The sequence below is a fragment of the Schistocerca serialis genome, chromosome 9, assembly GCF_023864345.2.
Source record: "Schistocerca serialis cubense isolate TAMUIC-IGC-003099 chromosome 9, iqSchSeri2.2, whole genome shotgun sequence".
NCBI lineage: Eukaryota > Metazoa > Arthropoda > Insecta > Orthoptera > Acrididae > Schistocerca > Schistocerca serialis.
In genome coordinates this window covers 52742120-52756246 of record NC_064646.1, presented here as the reverse complement: position 1 = coordinate 52756246, position 14127 = coordinate 52742120, and positions in this window count along the sequence as shown.

The window sequence follows — 14127 nt, the reverse complement described above, 5'->3', positions numbered from 1 at the left end:
AGTAGGCAAAATTCATACTTCTGCTTTTCCAAAACTTCACTGGTGCATTGCCTGGAGAGGCTGCTGACCATCAGTACGTGTTGTAAACCACTAAATGAACTTTAAACTGAGTTGTCCTAGCTTCAGCATAATGTTATTCATGCTGCGTTTCTATCTAACTGCTGGGTAAGATCTTAGGAAAAGAAGTGAATCGTCCGATTTACTTATCCATTAGACACAACACACCGTCAAATCCTGTAAGAAGCGTAGCCCTATTGATTAGCTTTTCCTACAAACAGGACTATCCTCTCAGAGTGTACATTATTTGGAAACTAAACTACATTTGAGTAAGATAGTTATACGCGGCAACGTAGAGACAGGGTTTTCTGTTATTTAGGTAAAAGCATACTAAATTAAAATAGTAGTGGCAGGGTTATAAAGAGAACCCATTCTTGATCTCGCAGCCATACGTATGCATATTGTTGTTGTGGTCTTCAGTCCAGAGACTGGTTTGATGCATCTCTCCATGCTTCTCTATCCTGTGCAAGCTTCTTCAAATGAAATAAATTCTGAGATCGGAAGCAGATAGGTACTGAAGTGAATTCAATGGCGGCAAGCGAAAATTTGTCCCTCACCTAGACTGGAACCCGAATTTCTCGCTTTACGCGCGAGCGTGAGTAGCGAAAGCCGGGTTCGAGTCCCGGTCTGGCATAGATTTTCATTTGTCGCCATTGAATTCACTTCAGTACCTAACTGCGGCCGATGTCAGAGTTTGTTTCGTTTCGTCACGTTATCTCTGTGGTGTTCAGTCCTGAGACAGGTTCGGTGCACCTCTCCACACTGGTTCATCCCGCGCATGCTGCTTCTCTACGTAACCACTGCAATCTACATCGATTTTCAGCAGCTTACTTTATTCACGCATAGGTCTCCTTCATCACATGACATCACATGACATATCATGCGAGAGAACTGAGTAGGAGTGTTTCCACAAACTAGAGGTCTCAGTCAGTTTTTATCACTGGCTATTTCATTACTTCTTACAAAATTTAACATTCAGACGTTTTTGGTGCAGCAGTAAAGATACTGCTTCAGGGATACACAAAGATAATGCTGTGGCTTTTGCTGCGTCGTAGCTTCTGACGTAATCACCGAATGGAAATCCCGCTTCCTGAACAGACAAATTGGTCTTAAGTAAGTGCGTGTTTACCGCTTCTAAAGAAACCAAAACTAACCGCACGGCTTCATGCCAGATGGGCGTGATGATGTATCTCACGGAAAGGTCGCGCGTGAAGCGTAGTTCACTGCTTACCGAATGGCTGTCGGTGAAGACGGTGACTCGCGTGATCCCACAATTACACACTCATTTTTCCACGGTGTAGTGGAAGAGTTTCAAGTGTTCCGGTTGCATTCTCGTTGTCAACACTGCGGTGAGCTTGCGGGCATTATCCACCAGGGAAATGTCCAATCGCGAGAGCAAAGACGTGTGGCCCCAAGATCAGCTCGCACTGCTGCAAATTGGTTGGTTGGTTGGTTGGTTGTAGGAACTAAAGGGACCAAACTGCGACGTCAACAATCCCTTCACTCCATGTGTATATAACCAGGCAAAATCATGAGAAGAAGGATACAAAAGACAAATACTGGGAATCTCGACTGTAAGCAAGACACAATACGGCAGAGATAAAATGAAGGAGAAGCAGATGGGGAGCGGGAAGTGTAGCGTGGGCGCGCCGCTCTGTCCAGAATGGAGTTGGAGGCCTCTGGAGGATGGAATGCAGTGGGAGGCGCAGCCTCCGCATCCCGCCAGCACCACCTAGCCGTCCGTTACCCCAGGAAAACGAGCAGCACTGTCAAACTGATGAAATTTTCGGAACATTATAAACGCCACAGAATAGGGAAGATAAAAAGGTGGGAAAGGTAGGGACCAGGCGAGTCTGCCGAGCAGGGGCCGTCCCGGGGCCCCTGGGCCAGAGCAGGCGAGCGGCGAGCGGTTCCCCTCCAACGGCGCAGGCGGTCAGTGAGTAGAAAACACCTTTCTATGTGAAACAAAAAACAAAGAGCCACTTTGGCGTCGTCAGCTAGCGCCAGAGGTAGCGTGTCAGGAAGGTTAAGATATCGCCGCAAAGAAGTGAAATTGGGGAAGTCTAGCAGGATGTGGGCCGCCGCCATGCGGGCACTAATCGGCAATAAGGTGTAGGTAGACCTACATCTACATTTACATTTATACTCCGCAAGCCACCCAACGGTGTGTGGCGGAGGGCACTTTACGTGCCACTGTCATTACCTCCCTTTCCTGTTCCAGTCGCGTATGGTTCGCGGGAAGAACGACTGTCTGAAAGCCTCCGTGCGCGCTCTAATCTCTCTAATTTTACATTCGTGATCCCCTCTGGAGGTATAAGTAGGGGGAAGCAATATATTCAATACCTCATCCAGAAACGCACCCTCTCGAAACCTGGACAGCAAGCTACACCGCGATGCAGAGCGCCTCTCTTGCAGAGTCTGCCACTTGAGTTTGCTAAACATCTCCGTAACACTGTCACGCTTACCAAATAACCCTGTGACGAAACGCGCTGCTCTTCTTTGGATCTTCTCTATCTCCTCCGTCAACCTGACATGGTACGGATCCCACACTGATGATCAACACTCAAGTATAGGTCGAACGAGTGTTTTGTAAGCCACCTCCTTTGTTGATGGACTACATTTTCTAAGCACTCTCCCAATGAATCTCAACCTGGTACCCGCCTTACCAACAATTAATTTTATATGGTCATTCCACTGCACATCGTTCTGCAGGCATACTCCCAGATATTTTACAGAAGTAACTGCTACCAGTGTTTGTTCCGCTATCATATAATCATACAATAAAGGATCCTTCTTTCTATGTACACCTGTAGCATCGACTGCACAGCGACCAGCGCAGCGCCGCGACACGGCATCAAGAAGGCGCTGCTGAGCCGCGCGCCAGTGGAAAGACCGGGCAGCGCCACACCTCCAGGGAAACTAGCTGAGCGCCCTCTGTGGACGCTGACTCGAGAGTAAATGCAATTGCGTGTAGGAGGCACAGGAAACCACTTCATAATGAGAAGTTCGGTTATGTTTCTTTCCTTCTTAGAAATAAAGAATTTTATTAATTTGAAAGTATATTTACAGATCATTATGGCAACTTCTCACCTTCCTTGTTTGTGGCGGTGCTGTCTCCCAAGCCAGCCGCCACAAGTTCCTTACATCGGAGATTGTGCTGCCGCTAACCCGTGCATCGGTTGGTGAACACACTATATTTGCAATGGCTGCACAGGTCAGCATACTAATATTGGCGACTGTATCACACTACAGTCAACGCAGGATTCTGCCATCTGAGATCGCAGCAAGCCCACGAACGCATCTTACAGTTTTTCGTCGGACCCAAACCGTTGGGAACCAAGCTAAGTTTTGCACGTACACGAAACCGTGAAAAATCACTTGGAGCGAAATCTGGGCTGAAGGGCGTATTTTCAAAGACGTCCCACATTAACTAACGTTATAATTCTTGTGTTTTGCCAGGGAAACCGTGGCCGAATAATTCCGTGGAAAAATCTTGTGAAATATTCGTAGTCAAGAGGCCATGTTCTTCTTAACAGCTCCCGTCTGTTTTCTTGTCGTATTTTGCTGGAAGACGCTACTGCGCTTTATTTGGTTGCTTGGGCGAGGCGGCGTGACTCACCACGGTTGACTGCTGTTCTGCCTCCTTGTTAGCACACCAACCCCTTGCTTAGTCACTAGTTCCGGTCATTGGCATGACGTCTTTTTCTTTCCTCATAATGACGAAAAAGAAAACCCAAAGAAGGCGTCAGCGTTGTTCATCTTGATTCTCAGAAACAATTCTGAAACCCAAGTAGCAACTTAATTGTGTCCTGTGTTTCCTAACATTCAAAATACTCAGAAATACCTGCGGAAAATTGTTCGACAATTGAGATATCGCCAGTTCAGATTTTGACAAATTTCATCATCAATATTCTGGACCCAGTCCGTTACTCCCTTCAAACCGACGGCAACTTTTGCCCGACACGTCACCAAAGTCTAGCGTAACAGATATGAACGACGGGCAATGCCGTGATACAGCGGAGCAAGTTCACGCTCTACTACTAAATAAGTTCAATAAATAATGCAACACATATTTTTCTGAAAGCTGGTTGGTTTTTTTAGGATTCTAATACACCACATTATTCCCCACTCTTATGGCTAGAAGACCCTATTTTCAACATAACTACCGTTCAATGTGATGGCCATACGCCACCTTACTTGGAGGGCATGTGTCAATAACCTCCTCATTATCTATGTACCGCTTCCCGTAGGGTGTATCCTTCTTGGGCCAAACCGATGGAAGTCGGAAGGTCCGAGATTTTGGCTGTAGGGTGGACACCCCAACAGATGGAGAGAGCGTTAGCACTACCAACAGAGACCTCTAGTTGTGCACCGAGGTATTTGTGTCCGCACGTTCCAACATTCAGGAGTCGCAGCTGTATGCGGCCGGCCGGCACGCGGAACATCGGACGGGTTTGTGTGCCGTTGCTGCAGTGACGACTCACCGTGCTTTTGTTCACAACCAGGTCTCCGCAGACATTCTAAAAATGGCTCTCAGCACTATGGGACTTAACTGCTGAGGTCATCAGTCGTCTATAACTGAGAACTACTTAAACCTAACTAACCTAAGGACAACACACACATCCATGCCCGAGGCAGGATTCGAACCTGCGACCGTAGCGGTCTCGCGGTCCCAGACTGTAGCGCTTAGAACCGCTCGGACGCCCCGGCCGGCGCAGAAATTCTACAAACTGCTCTGAATATCTGCGATTCTCTGGTTCCACCAAAAGAAACTTAATGACAGCGCTCTCCTTGGAAACCATCTCCTTACAGACGGCATTTTCAAGGCTGGGTAAAGCGCTACCAACTATGAGAACCTCATGAAACTACTGGGGCTAAATATTCCGCGATGCCCCACAGCAAATTCCTCTTCTTTTTTAACCGAAATTGGCAGTGAAAAATTTATTGCATTACTTACTTGATGCCCCCTCGTATAATCCCTATATCCCAACCTTATTTTTTGAATGAATGTTCGTCCACTGCGCCGTGGGTCGTCCGACTGTTCGCTTCAAGCGGAAACGAAGCCAGACAACACACTACGCGCCACTGTACACATTGTTAGCAACTGCATTACTGTCCCAAACTTGACGAAAGGAACTTTCGCGTAAAGTATTACTGCCAAGTAACACAGTTCGATGAAGCTTGAACCATAAACAGGAAGGAAAGGTGTATCCAGAATGAAATTTTTACTCTGCAGCGGAGTGTGTGCTGAATTGAAACTTCCTGGTAGATTAAAACTGTCTGCTGGACCGAGACACGAACTCGGGATCTTTGCCTTTCGCAGGCAAGACCTCTACCAACTGAGCTACCCAAGCACGACTCACGACCCGTCCTCACAATTGTACTTCCGCCAGTACCTCGTCTCCTACCTTCCAAACTTCATAGAAGTTCTCCAGAAGCTTCGCAGGAGAACTTGAGTGAAGTTTGGAAGGTAGGAGACGAGGTACTGGCGGAAGTGAGTCGTGCTTGGGCAGTTCAGTTGGTAGAGCACACAGTTTTAATCTGCCAGGAAGTTTCAGGAATGGCGTTGTCTAGTACAGAAAGTAATTAAAAGAAGTGCGCAATGGGACGAACAGAAATGTCATTTTTATTCAGAAACAATAATTATACTGAACTCATCGCACGTTATCGTGATTCAGATTACAAAAGGTGGGACGCGATTCTTAATAGGGTGTGTGATCACATGCTCTGCACTGGCCACAAGGCTGATGAGGAATTACAGGAGTGCGGACGACAAATGCTGGATGGTCGCTGGTGCACGTGGACATGCTATAATACGTCTCCCCAACGCATCCCACTCGTCCTCGATAGGACTTACGTCGGACGAGCGGACAGGCCAGTGCATTCGGTAAACATTCTCTCCTTGCTTGAGCGCCTCCACTTGCGACGCGGTCGCGCACTGTCATCCATAAACATGGAGCCACGGAGGACTGCACCCCTGAAAAGGCGCACTTAGAGAAGAAGTAAAGCGTCACAGTAAAGCTGACCACTGAGTGTACTGTGTTCAGATTTTTGGATATCAGTACGCCCATGCATTTTAAGCCTTTCCACACAGTAACACCTGGCCACCAGATGACCATATCTGACAATGTTTCTGGGTGCATACGCGTAGTGCACCCAGTAACACTGTCCAATATCATCGTTTTGGTGGTCCAGGTGTTGTTGTGTGGGGAGCCCTAATGCTGCACGGACGTACTGCACCCCCAGTGTTTGAACACACTACACCCACCCACCAACGGTACTGAGCTACTCTACTCGTTCCCCATGTCCTAATCTTCCTTTCCTTCCGTTCCACCGAGCGGGGTGGCGCAGTGGTTAGCACACTGGACTCGCATTCGGGAGGACGACGGTTCAATCCCGTCTCCGGCCATCCTGATTTAGGTTTTCCGTGATTTCCCTAAATCGCTTCAGGCAAATGCCGGGATGGTTCATTTGAAAGGGCACGGCCGATTTCCTTCCCCATCCTTCCCTCGCCCGAGCTTGCGCTCCGTCTCTAATGACCTCGTTGTCGACGGGACGTTAAACACTAATCTCCTCCTCCTCCTCCTCCTCCTTCCGTTCCATTTAATTTTGTTTCACACTCACCAGAAACAACACGTTATTGAACACACACCGTCATTACTTTTATTCCCACCGCGCAGGTACACGCTCTGCACACACTTGTGATGTAAACAGAAGAAAAAGCCAATCACATTAATCATCTTGTTGAAGTGGGAGACTAATGTTGCTGCTTTTTCGTGTATGATAATTTTTTTCCTGGTTTTAAATGTTGCCCGAACACATTTCTTCACTTGTGTGTCATCCACAGACTGTCTCGTTTTTCTGTGTAAAATGCTCGGTAAAGAAAAAAAAATGTTCTGCAGAAGGCGGAGATTTATATACCCTTATGGAAACCACATTTTGTGTAACCTCGAGCAGGACAGGAACTATAGAGTCACATATTGTTACCAACTCCGGTATAAAATACTTTACTAAAAACTTCTGATTCGCCTTTTGTTTCTCCGTAATCCGACCGACGCACCGAGCAAATGAACGGAATTTCTACGACTGTCTCATGTCGCAGATACGCATATTCATTAACACGCCGATAACACAGGAAGATCCACAGAATGTCTGTACATCGATTGCTGACTCGACATATACTACTAGGGCCGCGCGGGGTAGCCGCGCGGTCTGAGGCGTCTTGTCACGGTCTGGGCGGCTCCCCCCGTCGGAGGTTCGAGTCCTCCTTCGGGCGTGTGTGTGTGTGTGTGTGTGTGTGTGTGTGTGTGTGTGTGTGTGTGGGTTGTCCTTATCGTAAATTAGTCTAAGTTAGATTAAGAAGTGCGTAAGCTTAGGGACCGATGACCTTAGCAGTTTAGTCCCATAAGGCCTTACCACAAATTTCCAATACTGTTACGTCTCCAACTTAGCTTCCACAGTTTTACAAAAGATGGCAGTAGCGGCAAATGGTGCGGCAGGTGGTAGAGCGTCCCATACAATAATTTCAAGCATCTGTAAACATAACACAGTCAAAATATTATTCGATTTGTGATTGCATATTGCCGGCCGCGTTGGTCTCGCGGTTCTAGGCGCGCAGACCGGAACCGTGCGACTGCTACGGTCGCAGGTTCGAATCCTGCCTCCCGCATGGATGTGTGTGATGTCCTTAGGTTAGTTAGGTTTAAGTAGTTCTAAGTTCTAGGGGACTGATGACCACAGCAGTTGAGTCCCATAGTGCTCAGAGCCATTTGAACCATTTTTTTGTGATTGCATAGCAAAGTGATTCTCGACTGAATACGCCAGCTCAAGAGCCCACATTTCGTCATTTTCGGGAAGTTTTAATTTTCTGCTTTCACATGAAGAAATTTGCAGCTGACACTCATAAAATGCTGGGTAAGACTTATGCTGAAACACCTATTAATGAAAGTACGTGCAGAGAATGGTTCCACCGCTTCAAGAACAGTGGCATTGATGTTGTCAAAGACAGGAATGGCGATGCAAGAGAGAAGGTTTTCGAAGCTACTGAAACCCAAGGAAACAATCACAGGAGAAATTGGAAATTTGTGGTAAGGTCTTATGGGACCAAACTGCCGAGGTCGACCGTCCCTAAGCCCACACACTACTTAATCTAACTTAAACTAACTCATGCTAAGGACAACACACACACCCATGCCCCAAGGAGGACTCGAACCTCCGACGGGGGAGCAGCAGGGACTGTGACAAGGCGCCCGGGACCGTGACAAGGCACCTTAAACCGTGCGGCTACCACGCTCGGCAATCACAGGAGATCGATATCCAAAGCAATCGATGCGCCTGAGCCGGCAACTGAAAGACAAACGGACAGAATACAGTGATAAACATGAAAAGGTGATTTCTCAATGTTCGAACCACATAGCAACACCCGTAACAAAAATAGCTGGAAACGTCGACATGGGAAGTCTTTCCCCACTCGCCGTATTCTCCAGACGGTGCTGCCTCTGAGTACTACCTTTTTCGATCAATGCCATACGGCCTGGGTGGCCAGAACTTCCAGTCATATGAACAAGTGTAAAATTATATCGATTCGTGGATCTCCTCAAAAGACGACGAGTTCTTCGGCCGCGGGATTCGTATGGTCACCGAAAGATGGCTGAATGTAGTGGCCAGACATCGCAAACACTTTGAAACATTAATTTGTTGTAATTTTCACACTAACGCCTCAAACTTTGAGAAAAACTGCAGAAACTAAGTTGTAAGTGTAATACATGGGAAAGCACACATAAGAATAAAATGTGAAATGATTTATTCTCAAAGTACACAAGACGCTGTAGAACTGTAATTAACGACAAATTGAAAGGAGTGAATCGTGGCTTGAAGTTGGCTCCACGTCTGACCTGCGAAGACGTGTTTCCCCTGATGCCGTGTAAACACTGCCGGTCAGTGGAACTACGTGAAGCACTGCGAGTCAGAATCCGCTTTTCTGGCTTATGAAACTGCCAACTCTCGGCAAGAAAAGAACCACCGGAATCCGTAAGGTGGGACGTGTTAATTGCTGGCAAGCTGCGCTGGGGAATGCCGCAGTTCCTGTTTGCAGGCCGTATTTGACACAGAAGGTCATTTTCCTGGAAGCTGTGGGCGGCAGGCCACCGCAAAATCTGAACACAGCTCGCTAAACTTAACAATTCACCTCCTTATTGGTTTTCTACCTACACTACGTGATCGAAAGTATCCGAACACGTGGCTGAAAATGGCTTACAAGTTCGCGGCGCGTTCCATCGGTAACGCTGGAATTCAATATGGTGTTGGCCCACCCTTAGCCTTGATGACGGCTCCGACTCTCGCTGGCATACGTTCAGTCAGGAGTTGGAAGGTTTCTTGGGGAATGGCAGCCCATTATTCACGGAGTGCTGCACTGAGGAGAGGTATCTATGTCGGTCAGTGAGGCCTGGCACGAAGTCGGCGTTCCAAAACATCCCAGACGTGTTATGTAGGATTCGGGTCAGGACTCTGTGCAGTCCAGTTCATTACATGGATGTTATTGTCGTGTAACCACTCCGCCACAGGCCGCGCAATATGAACAAGTGCTCGATAGTGACGAAAGATGGCAATCGCCATCCCTGAATCGCTCTTCAACCTGGGAAGCAAGAAGGGGCTTAAAACACCAATTTAGGCCTCTGCTGTGATAGTGCTACGCAAAACAACAGGGTGTGCAAGCCCCCTCCATGAAAAACATGACCACACCATAACATCACCGCCTCCGAATTTTACTGTTGGCACTACACACGCTGGCAGATGACGTTCACCGGGCATTCGCCATACCTACACCCTGCCATCGTATCGCCACATTGTATACCGTAATTCGTCACTCCACACAACATTTTTACACTGTTCAATCGTCCAATGTTACGATCCTCACACCATTTTAGCATTTACCGGCGTGATGTGTGACTTATGAGCAGCCGCTCGACCATGAAATCCAAGTTTTCTCACCTCCCGCCAAACCGTTATAGTACTTCCAGTGGATCCTGATGAAGTTTCGAATTACTGTGTGATGATCTGGATAGATGTCTGCCTATTACACATTACGATCCTCTTCAAATGTCGGCGGTCTCTGTCAGTCAACAGACGAGGTCGGCCTGTACGTTTTTGTGCTGTACGTGTTCCTTCACGTTTCCACTTCACTATCTCATCGGAAACAGAGGACCTAGGGGTATTTAGGAATGTGGAAATCTCGCGTACAGATGTATGACACAAGTGACACCCAATCCACCTGACCACGTCCGAAGTGCGTGAGTTCCGCGGAGCGCCCCATTCTGCTCTCTCATGATTGACTACTGATGTCGCTGATGTGGAGTACCTGGCAGTAAGTGACAGCATAGTACACCTAATATGAAAAACGTATGTTTCTGGGGCTTTCCGAACACTTTTTATCACATAGTGCATCTACTGCTTCGTTAGTACCTTGACGCTGTTATATTGCCTCTGAATTCTTAATCGTGTTTTTAGGATGGTTAAATTAGTACTGGGTTCACGAATAATTGAAGTATACGTACTCTTATTAGTACTACGTTATTCTATGCTTCATGAGTCACAAAACTGCATTATATTTAACTCTAGGGCATTGCAGGGGGGAAAATGTTACACTGCTACTAAATCATCGAAAATTTTACTACGACCAATCTTATTCACACAAGGTCGAAATTTATAGGTTATACACTCGTTAATTACAGTTATTAGGCTTCCAATTACATGTTACAAACTAAATAAGTACAAAATGTCTTGTTTTATACCCTTTAATGACAATTTTACTGCTCAAAATGTTAATGGAAAAGAAGTGACAATGTATGCTATGCACTATGTACAAGTTGTTATGATTATTGTAACTCCACGGTATTCTACAGACAAAACCAGTAGATGATCTGCTTTAGACACTGTTACTACTATGTAAGCAAGACCTATCTCAGTATTCCGGACAATTTGCTCTTGAGGAGCGGTTACAAAATGTCTTCCTTCCTAATTTGCTGGAAGTATAAAACTTTTCTCCCTAGAGGTTGTTGTAGGTCTTGGTGCTGCGGTTCAGGTGAAGTTCCACAAGTGAATCACTCACTATGTTGTTGTGAAAATCAGATACGGCACCATTCACGCTGTGATAATTTCAGTAGCAAAAAGACTAAATTAGCACTGAAGAAGGCCAATGTGATGTAAACTAAACAATTGTAAATGCTTGATATTTCACCTAAGATGCTACACTAAGATAATTTCTAAGCAATAAAACAGATATGAGAACTATTAGAAAACAGAAAAACTGTTACTAAACATTATAAGTATTTACAACATGAGCACTACTGTCGGCAAACTCCTGGACTCAGGTAATAAATAATTCAACCATTCCTAAGGATAACGGGGCTTTACTGGGAAGGCACTGCATCTCTGTGTCCCTCGGGAAGGTCTGGAACGGCGCCGGTGATCGTGGGGCATCTGTTGTCATACGGTAGGCGGCCAAGCCGCAGAAGCTTCCTGTAAGTTGTTCAAGTCCCGGGCTTACTTGTATGAATGTTAGTCATTACGGCGTACTGTGGATGTAAAATTCGTTCTCTGTCGGAATATGTCCTTTGTTAAGCCCATGTAACTTATTACCAATGTAAGATTTAAACTAATGAATACTCCGAATTGTCCGCAGCTCGTGGTCGTGCGGTAGCGTTCTCGCTTCCCGCGCCCGAGTTCCCGGGTTCGATTCCCGGCGGGGTCAGGGATTTTCTCTGCCTCGTGATGACTGGGTGCTGTGTGATGTCCTTAGGTTAGTTAGGTTTAAGTAGTTCTAAGTTCTAGGGGACTGATGACCATAGATGTTAAGTCCCATAGTGCCAGAGCCATTTGAACCAATACTCCGAATTGACAAAACAAACTGTAGTATAACATATCCACTGTCGAGATGGCTGTATGGGCGCGTCCGATAGCCAATAAATAAAAAAATAAAAACAAAAAAAACCAAAAAACCTCCCAGCGTGTTCAGACGCGGAAGTCTGACGACACGGGGTATACTGAACACACCCATTGATGACTGGCGGCCGTCAGTGCCCCGGGCCCGGTGCTCTGCCCTTTGGCAATAAGCCCAGCTGTGGTGTATTCTGTTACACGTCTATTTTTGGATTATTGCACAAACTGTCTCGAACTGGTCGCTGTGACAATTCTTATTAACATTACCATTATGAGAACTGGAGAAATATTGAAGGCGGTGGCGCAGCGTTGTCGCTGACAGAAAAAACCTTAAAATGAGGAGCATATATAAATACAGAGTGGCTGCAGTGTCCTGTAATATTACCTACACAGATTACTGTCCCCATCGACCTATATTACCTCTGAACTTTCAAATGGGTCTGAGCACTATGGGACTTAACATCTGCGGTCATCAGTCCCCTACAACTTAGAACTACTTAGACCTAACTAACCTAAGGACATCACACACATCCATGCCCGAGGCAGGATTCGAACCTGCGACCGTAGCAATCGCGCGGTTCCGGACTGAAGCGCCTAGAACCGCTCGACCACCAGAGGCCGGCGCTCTTCTGTAACTTCACTTGTTAGATGCTACTACTCCTTTCTGTTCTGGTTTTCCCACAGTTTGTAATTCATTAGCATACAGTGCTGTGGTCGAATCCCACATCCTCAGAAATTACTTGTTCAAATAGGGCCTAAGCTTGATACCAGTAGACGTCTTTCGGCCAGGAATTGTATCTTTGCCTCTGCTAGTCTGTTTTATGTGCTCTTTGCCTCGTCCGTCGTGGGATATATTGCTTCCAAGGTAGCAGAATTCTGTAACTTCGCCTATTTCGTGATCAGTAATCTGGATAGTAAGTCTCTCGATATTCTCACTTATGCTACTTCTCATTAATTTTGTCTGTTTCCGATATACTCTCAATCCATATTCTGTATTCATGTCATTGTTCATTCCATTCGACATATCCTGCAATTTTTCTTCACTTTCGCTGAAGATAGCAATGTCATCAGCAAATCCTAGCAATCATATCTTTGCACTTTGAATTTTGATCCCAATCTAGAACCATCCTTTTACTTGTGTCATTGCTTCTTCGACGTGTAGATTGAACCTAAGGGGCGTAAGACTCTTTTTAATCAGATCATTTTGTTCTTGGTCTTCCAGTCCTAATGTTACCTCTTGAGTCTCCCTCGCCTTTACCAGCAACTTACTCATATTTTTCTAAGTTTCGATCATATTGCACTATTTCACACTCTCGAACGCTTTTTCTAGATCGACAAATCCTATGAGCATATCTCGATTTTCCTTCAGTCTTGCTTCCACTATCGTCCGTAAAACGAAACTGCCTGTCTGGTGCCCTTGCCTTTCCTAAATCCAAACTGATCGTCGTCTAATGGATACTCAATTTTCTTTTCAGTTCGTCTGTATAGTATTCTTGTCAGGAGCTCGGATGGACGAGCTGTTAAGCTGATTGTGCTATAGTTCTCGCACCTATCTCCCCTTGTTATATTCGGAATTGCATTTTTCCGAGGTCTGATATTACGTCGCCAATCCCATAGATTCTACACTCCAACTTATATAGCGGTTGCTACTTCCCTCAATGAGTTTAGAAATTACGATGTAATGTTATACATCCGTTCTGCTTCATTTGATCTCATATCTTCGAGGTCTGTTTTCAGTCATGACTCTGATTCTGGATCCATTGTCTCTTCTTTATCCACTCCAGTTTCTCCTTCTATTGGTTACTAGACGAATCCTCCCCGGCGTTCAATCTATTTTTTTCCACCTATCTGCACTTTCCTCTGCGTTTGACAGTGTAAGGTCCCTGCTTTTCATTTCACCGAATGTTTCTGCATGCTGAGTGCGTCATTTCAACGATCATTTCTTTTTCGATTCCTTCACATTTATCCTGCAGGCGTTTCGCTTTGGCTGCCCCGCACTTCCTATTTACTTCATTCCTAAGTGACGTGTGTTTCTTTATTCCTGTCTTTCCCTGAACATCTTTGTGCTTTCTTCTTTCGTCCGACAGTTGATGTATATCTTCAATTATTCAAGGCTTCGTTCGAGATACCTTC